The 12,500-nt window shown below is 41.6% G+C and overlaps 1 protein-coding gene across 2 annotated transcripts in view; it reads right to left on the bottom strand.

Annotated features, from left to right (window-relative positions):
* Window positions 1-12,500, bottom strand: part of LOC123513008 — a 69,877-nt gene that overhangs the window by 42,788 nt on the left and 14,589 nt on the right. The window contains exon 3 of one of the 2 annotated variants that reach the window (XM_045269815.1): window positions 7,092-7,188. The exons of the other annotated variant lie outside the window; for it this stretch is intronic. The gene's annotated coding sequence lies outside the window, so the exon portion shown is untranslated. The remainder of the gene's footprint in view (window positions 1-7,091; window positions 7,189-12,500) is intronic. 2 annotated transcript variants of the gene reach the window in all.

Here is a 12,500-nt window from a genome sequence, read left to right on the forward strand (position 1 = left end):
GGAGGAGAGGAAAGAAACAAAAAAGGACAATGATGAAGGAGAGAGAGAGAGAGAGAGAGAGAGAGAGAGAGAGAGAGAGAGAGAGAGAGAGAGAGAGAGAGAGAGAGAGAGAGAGAGAGAGAGAGAGAGAGAGAGAGAGAGAGAGAGAGAGAAATTGTTTGTGATAATCTATGAGGGAGACAGAGAAATGCGCCTGTGAAGAAAAGAAAAAAAGAAAAAGAAAAGAAAAAAGAAAATACAAATATTGATGATGATAATAATAATAATAATAATAATAATAATAAAAAAATAATAATAATAATAATAATAATAATAATAATAATAATAATAATAATAATAATAATCATAACAATATAATGATGATGATGATGATGATGATGATGATGATGATGAAGTAGTAGTTGTAGTAGTAGAAGAAGAGAATGATAGGGGTTGAGGGCAGGAGTCTTCGAGGGGTGGCCGAGGGGAAGTCAAGAGAGGGAGAGGGTAGCCAACAAGTTATGGGATGGGCAAGGCAAGGCTGCGAGGGAAGCAGAGTGAAGGGCCTGCGTCAGGACAACACAGGGACGGTCATTGGCTACTTGGAGGGAGGCACGCCCACATGGTCACCAGGCCGTGTCAACTTCACTCATTCATCTCTGTATTGCATCGACCTGTTAACTTGATCTATTGTACACGTGTCTTCCATTTTTTATATATTTCTTTCTAGGAGAGTGTGTGTGTGTGTGTGTGTGTGTGTGTGTGTGTGTGTGTGTGTGTGTGTGTGTGTGTGTGTGTGTGTGTGTGTGTGTGTGTGTGTGTGTGTGTGTGTGTGTGTGTGTGTGTGTGTGTGTGTGTGTTTTCTCTGCCTCTTTGTATCATCTTCATTTCGTTTTTTAAGTCTGTGTAAGCAAGTAATATATAATGAAACAGTTTGTCTGCATGTCAGTGAGTCGAGGAAATCAATAATGATTAAGTAATGGGTAAATGTTTGTTTTTATATCATACTTTAATATGAATCTTTGGGAAACGTGAAATCCTCTATTCTCATAACACCCTAATCTACAAAACAATATAAAATGCATTGTGTTACACTCAATTCTCTTTTTACTAGCCTTGTTCTTTTGTTTCCCCTCTCCCTCCAGCTCCCTCCTCGTCTTTCGCAGTCCTGCTTCTCGTCTACCACTTTCACTTTTCTTCTCAAATACAGTTCACAATCTCCAACGCTTTTCTTTCCTCTATCTTCCCTTCCTCTATCCTAAGTCTCTCTCTCTCTCTCTCTCTCTCTCTCTCTCTCTCTCTCTCTCTCTCTCTCTCTTTCATCCCTTTCTCCAATTTACCTTCCTCTTCCTTGTTTACAACGCAGGAAAAAAAGATAGAGGTCTAATGAAAGAAAAAAGAAACAGATCCATCCAATTCTCACGTGACACTCGTCGTTAATCCAGTCAGGTAACGCCCGGATGGCAGTTAATATAGTTACTTAGCCGGTCATTAGTCGGATTAACGCTCGGTTCCGTATTAAGCTGGTTTGATTTTAGGTGTCAGTTCACCTTTGATGGTATTAATAAGGTATCAAGCACCGTCCAGCCAGCCAAGGGAGGAGGTCTTTGCCGCCGTAGTCTCCGTCTCGACTAACCTTGATTGGTGTGACTAAGTGCAGGCTGTGTGGGAATAAATTTTAATGGTGTTTTCTTTGTTCTTTTATTATATTATGTTCTTGTTTCTTTGTTTCTTTGACGCCAACAGTGTAAAAGTGCCACGGACAGTTAATTCCATGATCTTTTCACTGCCAAATATTTTTTCCGTACTATCCATTAAAGCTTTCCAGACTTTAGTTTTTGTTTTAAAGTATTTTATTCATATTGTCTTGTAGTATAGAAGAAAAACAAAATCATCCTCTTATTGTTTTTTTTCTCTTTGAAAATATAATATTAACCGTTTATTCTTTCTTTTCTCTATTTATCTATGCAAAATATATTTCTATAATGTTCAAAATATCACTAAAAGAGAACCAAACCAGTAAAATGATTAAAGTTTACTTCTAGTACGATATTACGAAATTAACGTTTCTTTCTAAAGTAGATCAATTGAATTTGCAAGTAAGAATACATGGTTGGGAGAAAGAGGTAGAGTAACTTTTTCTTCTCCTTAGGCAGACAAGTTACACGAACTTTTAGAGTGTAATGAAGAACAAGCAAACCACAGAGAAACGTATGTATGTATTGCACGCCAAGTGGCAAACATTTAAGCATAAAGTCACTGAAAATAGATACACAATTTACCTTACAAGCTACCTGGTGGAAGAACGTTAGGTGGGGTGGGTGGAGGGAGAAGAGAATGTAAATTAACACCAACTAAAGAAGATGAGAGAAGGCGACACGTAGAATGAATAGCGCCTGGAGTTTGTCGGAAGTGAACCTATCAGCTGTGTGTCGAGGAGATAAATTCATAAATTAGTGTACACGTAAGTGAGACACCATTCAGAAAGATATAGACGTGAAAGAAGCCAGTCAGTCAGAAAACTGATCAGTCAGTCAACGCGGATCTAAAGTAAAAAGAGTTGTTAGCTATTCAGTATGTTGTGTATGTGAAACAAGTCAGTCAAGTCAACTACCCAGTCAACCTAACAGTTAGTAACAGTCGAGAATAGGGCGTGATGAACGGAGGTGGAACGGGGTAGGGTAGAGCCAGCCGGCCATTCAGCCAGTCAGTGAATAACGAAAGGTGATAAAGGGGTGTGAAAGGAGGCGGAATGAGGCAGGGTGAAAGAGAGACACAGCAAACCAGCAAACCAGCCAGTCAGCCAGCCAGCCTGCAAGCCGGTTAACCAGTCAGCCTGATAGCCAGTCAACCAGCCAGTCAATTAATCAGTAACAGCTAAGGAGAGGACGTGAGGGAGGGAGAGAATTGAGGCAGGGTGAAAGAGACAGCAAACCAGCCAGTCAGTCATCCAGTCTGCAAGTCGGTTAACCAGTCAGCCAGACAGCCAGTCAACAAGCCTGCCAAAAAACCAGCCAGTTAGCCAGCCAGCCAGCAAACCAGATAGCTAACCAGCCAACCAACCAGCCAACCAGCAGCCAGCTAGCGGTCCGCATCACTGCCTCACTTTTTTCTCTCGCCTCATAAGGATTACCAAGTCAAAAGTAGATAAATATTCATGACGTGGGAATGTTAGTGGCCCATTTGAATATCTAGTCACCTGAGGGAGTCACTGAGCCCTTGCCGCCACGCCTCCCCCAAAAGCCACGCCTCAGCCACGCCACAACCACGCCTACATGTTCTGCTTCACGCCTCTCTGCTCCATACCTTCCATACTTTGCAATATCTGATACGTACTCGTATGTTTCATCCTCACACGCCTCGCTACACATGTATCACACGCGACCGGCATTTTACCCACGCCAACGAGCATCACACACCACCACCTTGACGCTTTGACTCCCCACGCCTCGCTACCTAGCGCTAAGCCACGCCGCAATACCAACGCCGTCTCCTGCTGCTTCATTTATTTGTCTCGGATTTTATTGCAGTCACTGGTACGTTCGCCTGGCTCTTCTCTGCCTGGTAAAGTCAGTAATCTAGGCTTGCTTCACCTGTACAGCGCCTCTTGTCGATCACTAAACGCTGAGGCAAACGCTGAAGAACTCGATGTAGTTTACATTCTTGTTATATTCATTGTAACTTAAACCCTTCAATACTGAGACGCATTTTTACATTTATTTTTGGGGTTATGATTAAAAGATTATATTAACAGTAGGAAGGGTCTATGGAGGTCACTCCCACCAAAATTTTTATTGCTTTTCTGAAAATAGTATTCTGTTCCTTTACTATATTTGTACATGCTATTTGAGCTGAAAGGAGGAAGAAGAAGAAGAGAGAGAGAGAGAGAGAGAGAGAGAGAGAGAGAGAGAGAGAGAGAGAGAGAGAGAGAGAGAGAGAGAGAGAGAGAGAGAGAGAGAGAGAGAGAGAGAGAGAGAGAGAGAGAGAGAGAGAAAGAAAAGAGGGAAAAGAGGAAAAGACACGGAAGAGGAGAAACAGGAAGGGGCAAGAGAAGAAGGAGAACGAGAAGGAGGAAGAGGAGGAGACAGGAAGAAGACGAGGAGAAAGAGGAAGAAGAGGAAGAGAAAGAGGAAGAGGAGGAGGTAAAGAGGCCGAAGCTGCAGGAAACTAAATCAAGAAGGACATACACATCTTTCAATTTGACTTCGACGAGAGAGTTCGCGGTTGAGTTGATCTATCTCGTCGTTATTGACAGAGAGAGAGAGAGAGAGAGAGAGAGAGAGAGAGAGAGAGAGAGAGAGAGAGAGAGAGAGGAACACATACTCAGGAATGAAAAGTGAAATGTTATGGAGAGAAAAATAATATAATGACGCAGATTAGAACTGGAAATTAAGAAAAATAAAATGCCCTTCTTGATCAAAATATTTACGAAAAAAAACATCGACAGCTGGAGTAGAGGAGGCGGTCAAATGGGGGAGACTTCAGTGGAGGAGGAGGAGGAGGAGGAGGAGGAGGAGGAGGAGGAGGAGGAGGAGGAGGAGGAGGAGGAGGAGGAGGAGGAGGAGGAGGAGAGAAGGAAGAGCAGCAGCATTGCCAGATAACGAGAAAGAGGCAGAACATAAGTAGGGAAAAATAATAGCAAGAAAAATAAACACAAGAACAAATTTAGGAAAGACAAAATCAAGGAAAAGGAGAAGCAGAACAAATAAGGAATGAGAGCGAGAGAAGAGCAGGAAAAAAAAAGAGGAAAAGGAACATGGAAGTAGCGGTAAAAATGCACCACTTGGAGAGGTAAACGGTCTGCCTTTTGCCTTTTGGTGAAGTGAGGAAAGAAAAAAGGGTGAAGGGACGGAATAAGAACAAAGCGAAGGTAAGAAAATAGAACCAAGGGAGAGGGACAAGGTAAAGACAAAGAGAGGAGGAGGAGGAGGAGGAGGAGGAGGAGGAGGAGGAGGAGGAAGGGTTATGGTGCCTAGCAGGTGCTAACAAGAGCCTGAGAGAGACCAAGTGTTTGACTCTTAAATAATTCTGACTCAGGGGTGTGTGTGTGTGTGTGTGTGTGTGTGTGTGTGTGTGTGTGTGTGTGTGTGTGTGTGTGTGTGTGTGTGTGTGTGTGTGTGTGTGTGTGTGTGTGTGTGTGGATTGTGTTTCTTATTTTTTTTGAGGTGTCCAGACTACCTGTAAAGATTGCTCACTCACTGGCTTAGGGTGGCCACTCAATGCATTTACTTGGTTGGCCGGTGAGCCTTTTAGTGCACTGCATAATCCGTCTTACTTTGCCACACATAACCTGAAATTTCTACCAAGATTTTGTTTCAGGACACACACACACACACACACACACACACACACACACACACACACACACACACACACACACGTTTCCCTTCTTTGCCTCTCATGAATAATTATCCACTATATCATTTATATCACCATTACTAATTCCTTTTATTCTCATTTGTTGTTTAGTACTGTAAATATTCTTTTCCGCTTTCGGTATATTACAAATTTCCTCTCCCACTCTCTCCTTCTCTCACTCAATTTAAATCTCTCTCTCTCTCTCTCTCTCTCTCTCTCTCTCTCTCTCTCTCTCTCTCTCTCATTTAAGCGTAAACAACTCCTGAATATCTCGATTTAAATGAAAAAAATATCAACGACTTTTTCATGGCATTGCGGACTCCTTAATTCCGTTTGCAATCAGAAAATGCAGCATCAGATCCAACTTTTCAAATTTTCCGTGCCACTCCGGGACTCCTCCACTCCCGGCCAAAGGAAGACCTCAAGGAAGCTGCCCATTTTACACTCATTTGCAGCATGTCTAGAAGTTAGCTCTGAAAATTCCTATATTTGTATTGCCCCCTTTATATCGACAAATGAAATGCTTCCTTATTATGTCGTATATTGTTTATTTATACGAAAAATGTTCGACTATTTGTTTTAATACCATTATTTTTAGATAATTGTCTTATCTGCTCTTCTCTGTCCTCTTTTAATCTGTCAGATGGGTGTCAGTTCCTTTTCGTCTCTTCCCAGTGGTATTTCTTTTCCTTTCCAATTTGTCTTATCATTTTCCCTTTACCTTAATTTTCTTTATAGTCATCCCTTATTTCTTATTTTTCCTTAAAGCGTCCTTTCTCTTCTTCCCTTCTCAACTTTGTGTTCCTCTCTTCTTCCTGCCTTTTTCCTAGTATTCCCTTTTTTTTCAATCTCTTAATTTGCCTTCCTTCGTCTCCTTCCTTCTGGTAACCCACATTTCCTACACGATTCGAATCCATCTCTTCATCCACAAAATGCCCTGTGTCCATCCTACAAGCCAGGTGTTCGTTCAGGTGTCCCTCCCTCCCTCAGCTGCATGAGGCAAGTGTCCGTCCCTTCCTCCCGCCAACTAAACACTCCAAGCTGGACAAATGATGTCTCTCACTAATGATGGAAGGAACAAACATATGCTCGCCTCTTCGTTAAGCACTCAGAGAGAGGCCAGACTGGAGTGGGGCGAGGCGAGGCGGGGTGGAGCTGCACAAAACCCACCCCAACACCCTCCTTGCTGCACCACACCTCTGCACACCACACTCTCTACATGCCAACCTAAATACTCTCACCCACCCTCTCTCTCCTCCACGTCAAGCTCCAATACACTCCACAACTTTCCTACAATCTAACCTTAACACATCCATCCTAAACACACTCAGAAGGCCCGGTATGCGTCCCCCAGTGTTATTATAGTGAATTTGTGAGGTTGAGGAAGCCGAGGATAAGTCTGTCACCACGAACCATGACTAGATATATCCCTCTTCTCTATCTCTTCTCTATCTTTTCTCTATCTCTTTCCTATTTCTTTTCTATTTCTTCTCTATCTCTTCTCTGTCCCTTCTCTCTATCTCTTTTCTATCTCTTCTCTATATATTCTCCATCTCTATCTCTGATCTGTTTTTTTTTCTTTTACTCTCTCTCTCTCTCTCTCTCTCTCTCTCTCTCTCTCTCTCTCTCTGGTTATGTTTTACGGTGTGTAACTCACTAAGAAGTTACAAAAAAGGCAGAAATTTCCGGCTATTAAACGTTTTGTGTATCTGAAAGAATAAGCACATAACACAAGATAACGTTATCGGACACACCTGCAGAAGAACATGTCACGCACTTGATCGTCACTATCCATCGTCCGCGCCCACTCCCTGGCTTTTGAGACACTTGTTTGGCACTGCTGAATAATATCTGTTATTCAAAAAGATATGTTATAATTAAATAATAGCAATGAGATAATGAGTCAAATATATACAATTTCTCCTATGAATATACATTTCTACGTCCCCAAATATGAATATATAAAAAAAAAAAAACATATCAAACATCCACATTCGTTTGATGCCAGCATGGATGAGCCGGGCAGAGAGAACAAATGAGGAGGAAAAAAAGGATGAATACCTAATACAATAATAATAATAATAGTAATCCTGCCTTGCTCTGACAAAGCTACAATCTCTAAACTGAATTCATAAAACGTTTAACCCCTTCAGTAATGGGACACATTTTTTACCTTGAGATTTACGTACGATAAGACCATTTCATTGACAATAGGAAGCTTTTATGGAGGTCAGAATATTAATGGCCACAATCTTCACTACTACTATAATCTCTACATAGGTTTGTGAAGCTGTATAAAATCACCAGATACTAAGCAGAATGAATATGGAAACGCTTCATGGTACTGAAGGGGTTAAACACAGTGAACCCTGGCCGAAGGTTGACATTTGCATTGAATGGCAGATGTATTCCTTTAAGAGCCCAATAAATGATCAAGACAAATCAGTCAACAACCACCCAAATAAAAATAAAATCCTTCATACATCTGTTCTGTACATCTTTCCTTGCCACAGACATACCTTCTCCTTGCCTTGCCATGGTGTACCTCCTTTTCCCCTCCCCTGTCTCTTTCTTACCCAATCCCTGTCCTGTGTTTCATCTGTACTACAAGCCAGGACCTTCCCTTCAGTCCCTATAGCCTCCATGCCACGCCATCCTTACCTCTCCCATCACTCACCTCCTAGATAAAGTAAACTCTCATTTCTCTTCATATTTTCCCTCCTGCACCACATCCCTTTCTCATATAATCCTTACCACCTGTGTCTATCCCTCTTTTTCTTTCTTCCTAGCTTCTACTCACGCGTTTTCTCTCTCCTCCCTCCCCTCCTCGACACACAGCCATGCAACACGCTTACTCAGTCTGTTCGGTAAAGACGATGAAAGAATAATGTTTTTTTCTTACAAATATTCGTATATTTTCGAATATTTTTCTGTTTTTATTTTTCTATACTACAGAGGTGCGTGTTTACTCTTAATGTTTTGTCTCTCTCTCTCTCTCTCTCTCTCTCTCTCTCTCTCTCTCTCTCTCTCTCTAAAACCTAACAAATCCTAACAAATTGACTAACAAAAGATCTAATTACCCAACTAATCCTCTCATTATTTACCATGTTAATTAATTAGCTGCCTATACACCCACCTATCCATACTTGCGATTGTTCTACAGTAACCATCATTTTATCTCTGAAATATACCTGCCTCTTACAAAACATTCGAAGTAAGTAACTGTCTCATGTACCATTAGAGTGTTCTTCATTAAACAGGGCCTTATCACTTAAGAAAGCTACATATTTTTCATTCGTCCTTTTCTTTCACCCCCTTCAATACTGGTGTACTTTTTACGTTGAGATTTGTGTATGATAAGATCCCCTTTAGCCCACAAATTCCCGTGAAAAGTCCACACGGTATAAAAAAAAAAAAAAAAAAAAAAGCTGCTGCATTTTTCACATGTTTTCTTTAACCATCAAGACAACACTACTAAGTCCTTCCAACGCCTAGACTTCAGCTCCGAGGCCACGACAAGTGCAACAGGGACCCCAGTGCCGCTTCCTTTGCTTCTTCGTGTCGCTGTGGACTAGGGCAGGGGAGGAGCAGCTTTTATTTCAAGATTCAATTAAGAGAACTTTGAAAATTAATTACAGAATCTCCCAGTGTCCTCCAACTTCCGTCTCTCCTCCTTCTCCTCCTCTATTTCCTGCATTAGTCCCTCTCCCTCACTTTCAGAATTAAAAAGGAAAACAGGGGGGGGGAGGGGAGGGGAAAAGTTTATCACTATTTACGTTCTGGATGAAGCTTCCTTGATGACGTCACTGCCAAACAAGCAGCGCCGCGCCCTCAAAGGCAAGTCATGTGAATGTTGAGTGAACGTAAACCGCGCACGGATTACACGTTCTTAACTATATTTTCCGACGCTGGGGAAACTGTAATCTGCTCAGGCTTTTAAACGCTATATAAAGCCTCCCAATGGCCGCAAAAATAGAACAATCGCATGTAGCAAAGCCCTTATTTTTTCTGGTTCACCTCTTTTCTGGCATAGGCTTCGTCGAGAGAGAGAGAGAGAGAGAGAGAGAGAGAGAGAGAGAGAGAGAGAGAGAGAGAGAGAGAGAGAGAGAGAGAGAGAGAGAGCAGCGACCTTCAAGGGGAGCCTCTACTTGGGAATGGTTGTGCATGTTGGTGCTCCTTATTGGCAGGAGACAATTCCGCTCCAAGGACGTTTATCAAATTGGCGCTGGAGAGAGGGTGGAAGTCATTACTATAACAAGATGGAGGAGCAGCAGGAAGAGAAGGGCGATCTACAGAAGAGACACAAGGAGGTGGAGATGAACCAAGGCGAAGAGGAGGAAGGTGGAGGAGGAAGAGGAGGAGGAGGAGGAGGGCAATGTTGAAGAACCTAAAGCAATACAGAGGAAACAATGTTGGATTTTAGATTGTGGTAAGTGACACTATCTGGGAGGAAGAGAGGGTGAACTAAGATGAACGAAAAACAAGAGGAGGAGGAGGAGGAGGAGGAGGAGGAGGAGGAGGAGGAGGAGGAGGAGGAGGAGGAGGAGGAGGAGGAGGAGGAGGAGGAGCAGAAGTAGAAATAGGAGAAGGAGAAGGAAAAGGAGGGGGAAGAGGTGGAAGAGGAGAAGGAGAAGGAAAAGGAGGAGAAGGAGAAGTAGAAAGAGAAGTAGGAGGAGGAGGAAGAGGACAAGGAGGAAAATACAGAAGTAAATATGTGCAGAAGAAAGAATAAAAAAAAAGCTGGGGTAGTTGCAAGAAGGTTAACAAGTAGCCATCCTTCCTTGAGAAACCTACCTCTTTCCATCTGTCACCCACAATTGATCTTTCAAAGCTCCGTAATGACTTAACAATTCATCTTCCATTACATGAGAAACAATACCTTCTTATTTTCCCTTCTTGAATCTATTACGGCTACTTGAACCCATTTATTCCTGTCACCTCTTGATTGCTGATACGTAGGATGTTGCTTATGTTACCTTTACTATAAATATTTAACATTTATTCAACCTACGTCTCTTAACCCCTTCAGTACTGGGACGCATTTTTACCTTGAGTTTTGGATGTGATTTAGACGATTTTATTTACATTAGGAAAGCTCTATGGAGGTCAGAAGATTAATATCCACAGTCTTCACTATTTATATCACCACTTAAGCTTCTGAAGTTGTGTAAGTTCACCAAATAGTGAGCAGGATAGATATGAAAACGTGTCATGGTACTGAGGAGGTTAATGAAATAGAAAAAAAAAAAAAAATTCAATCTCCTATACTAAGAAGTCATGTATCTTTATTTATAGTCTTGTTTTCCCTCCACTCATATTTACTAGTCTATATCATGATTTCATTCTTTTTCTTTCTTCTGGCCACCGCAAACAGCAGCTATCTATTGTCCATGGTGGTATTTACTTGCATTATCTTGTGGTCTTTCACGATTGCGTTTGTTTCCTTCGTGAATGCCTGAATCAAACACCTTGCCCCCCCCCCCCTCCCACTCCTCGCATCTTGCCATCACTTCGTTAGACAGAAAAAATAAACTACCTTTCTCCGTTCAAGAATATTAAAGAAGGTAAGTAAAGTCTAATGTCCAGAAAATATTGAATGTAAATATAAATGTTTCTCATAAGGAAATAATTTAAGTAATTTTCTCCTTTAAACGTTTTTTTTTTTTTATTTACTCTTTTTTTTGCGTAGTTTCTTTGTTTTGCATAACGATTGTCTGAGTAAAGTAGAGAAACCATTCAAATGTTAAAAATATTAGTTTTTAAGTAAGAATCATCGAATTATTTTAGCGTCAGTTGTGTTTGTGATGCTCAATTCTCTTGATCCTTTCCTTTCTTTTCTTTTTCCTTCACTTTATCTTTCCTCTTACATGTGATACCAAAATGTCTGATATGGATTTCTTTTCTCTCTTCTCTTGTTTCCTTCTCTACCTTTACTCTTTTTCATCCCCGTATATTTTTTTTATCCTTCGTTAATCCTTCCTCTGTTACATTTGCTCTCGCTGTCCTTCCTTTCCTGCGAATTCACCGTTTTCTTTTCTTAAATTTCTCCTCTTTCCTATCTTCTTCCTTTCCTACATTTCTCTCCCCTACTCTGTTAATCCGGCTTTTTTCCCTCCCATTCCTCCTCCTTTCCTTCTTAATTCCGCGTCTCTACCCCTTTCTCGTCCGTCATATAGCTCATTCTACTCATCTATCCCTTCTTTCTTACCGTTTAATTTCACGTCCCTTCCTCCTTCTCCTCTCCTACCATTCTACAGAACTTTCCTTTACCTTCTTTCCTTCCTGTGTCTTCCCTTCCTCCTCCCTTCGTCCCTCTATCCCTTCATCCTTCCCTCGTAATTCTGCGTCCTTCCTTCCTTCCTTCCCTTCCCTCCTGCAACTGGATGGATCGAAGGCACGGCGTCTTCTTGGGTCATTATTCTGTCGACTTAATTACAGGTGTTGGCCGCGACACAGAGGTACACTGCGGCTCCTAATTACATGAAGGCAAGTCTTATGCTGACCCACAGACTCTTCACAAACACCGACCGTAAAGGAGCGTAACAGGAGGGACAAGGATGGAGTCAAGAGAGAGACCCGTTGCTGTGTGTGGTACTGAGAAGGGAAGGCGAAGAATGACATTGCGACAAGAAGAAAGCAACAACAACTCGCGAATCTATATTAGAAAAATTAAGAGATTGTCAAGGACGAAAATAATGATACAAAAAAGACACACAATAATAATTTAGTGGCACGATTTTGTGATGAGGAAGAAAAGAAAGAAAAGAAAAGAAAAGAAAAGAAAAGAGTGGACAGACGATGAATAATTAGACAGAATGAAAGGGTTATGATCCAGTGCACACGCACAGACAAGGGCGCGCGCGCGCGCGACACACACACACACACACACACACACACACACACACACACACACACACACACACACACACACACACTTTTCATTAGGAAAGTAAATTGTCTTTAGTTCGACCTGAGGACAATGATGACACGCGATAAGGAGGAGGAGGAGGGGATACAAATTCTAAGTGAAAAAAAATAACTTTGTGGGAAAAACATGGATGTAAAGAGAATTGATAAAAGGACGCAGGAAAACTATATAGGAATAACGGCAATAATGATGACCATCACAACAAGAACAACAAGAACAAGAACAAGAACACGAA

The sequence above is a fragment of the Portunus trituberculatus genome, chromosome 35, assembly GCF_017591435.1.
Source record: "Portunus trituberculatus isolate SZX2019 chromosome 35, ASM1759143v1, whole genome shotgun sequence".
In the NCBI taxonomy this organism is placed as follows: domain Eukaryota; kingdom Metazoa; phylum Arthropoda; class Malacostraca; order Decapoda; family Portunidae; genus Portunus; species Portunus trituberculatus.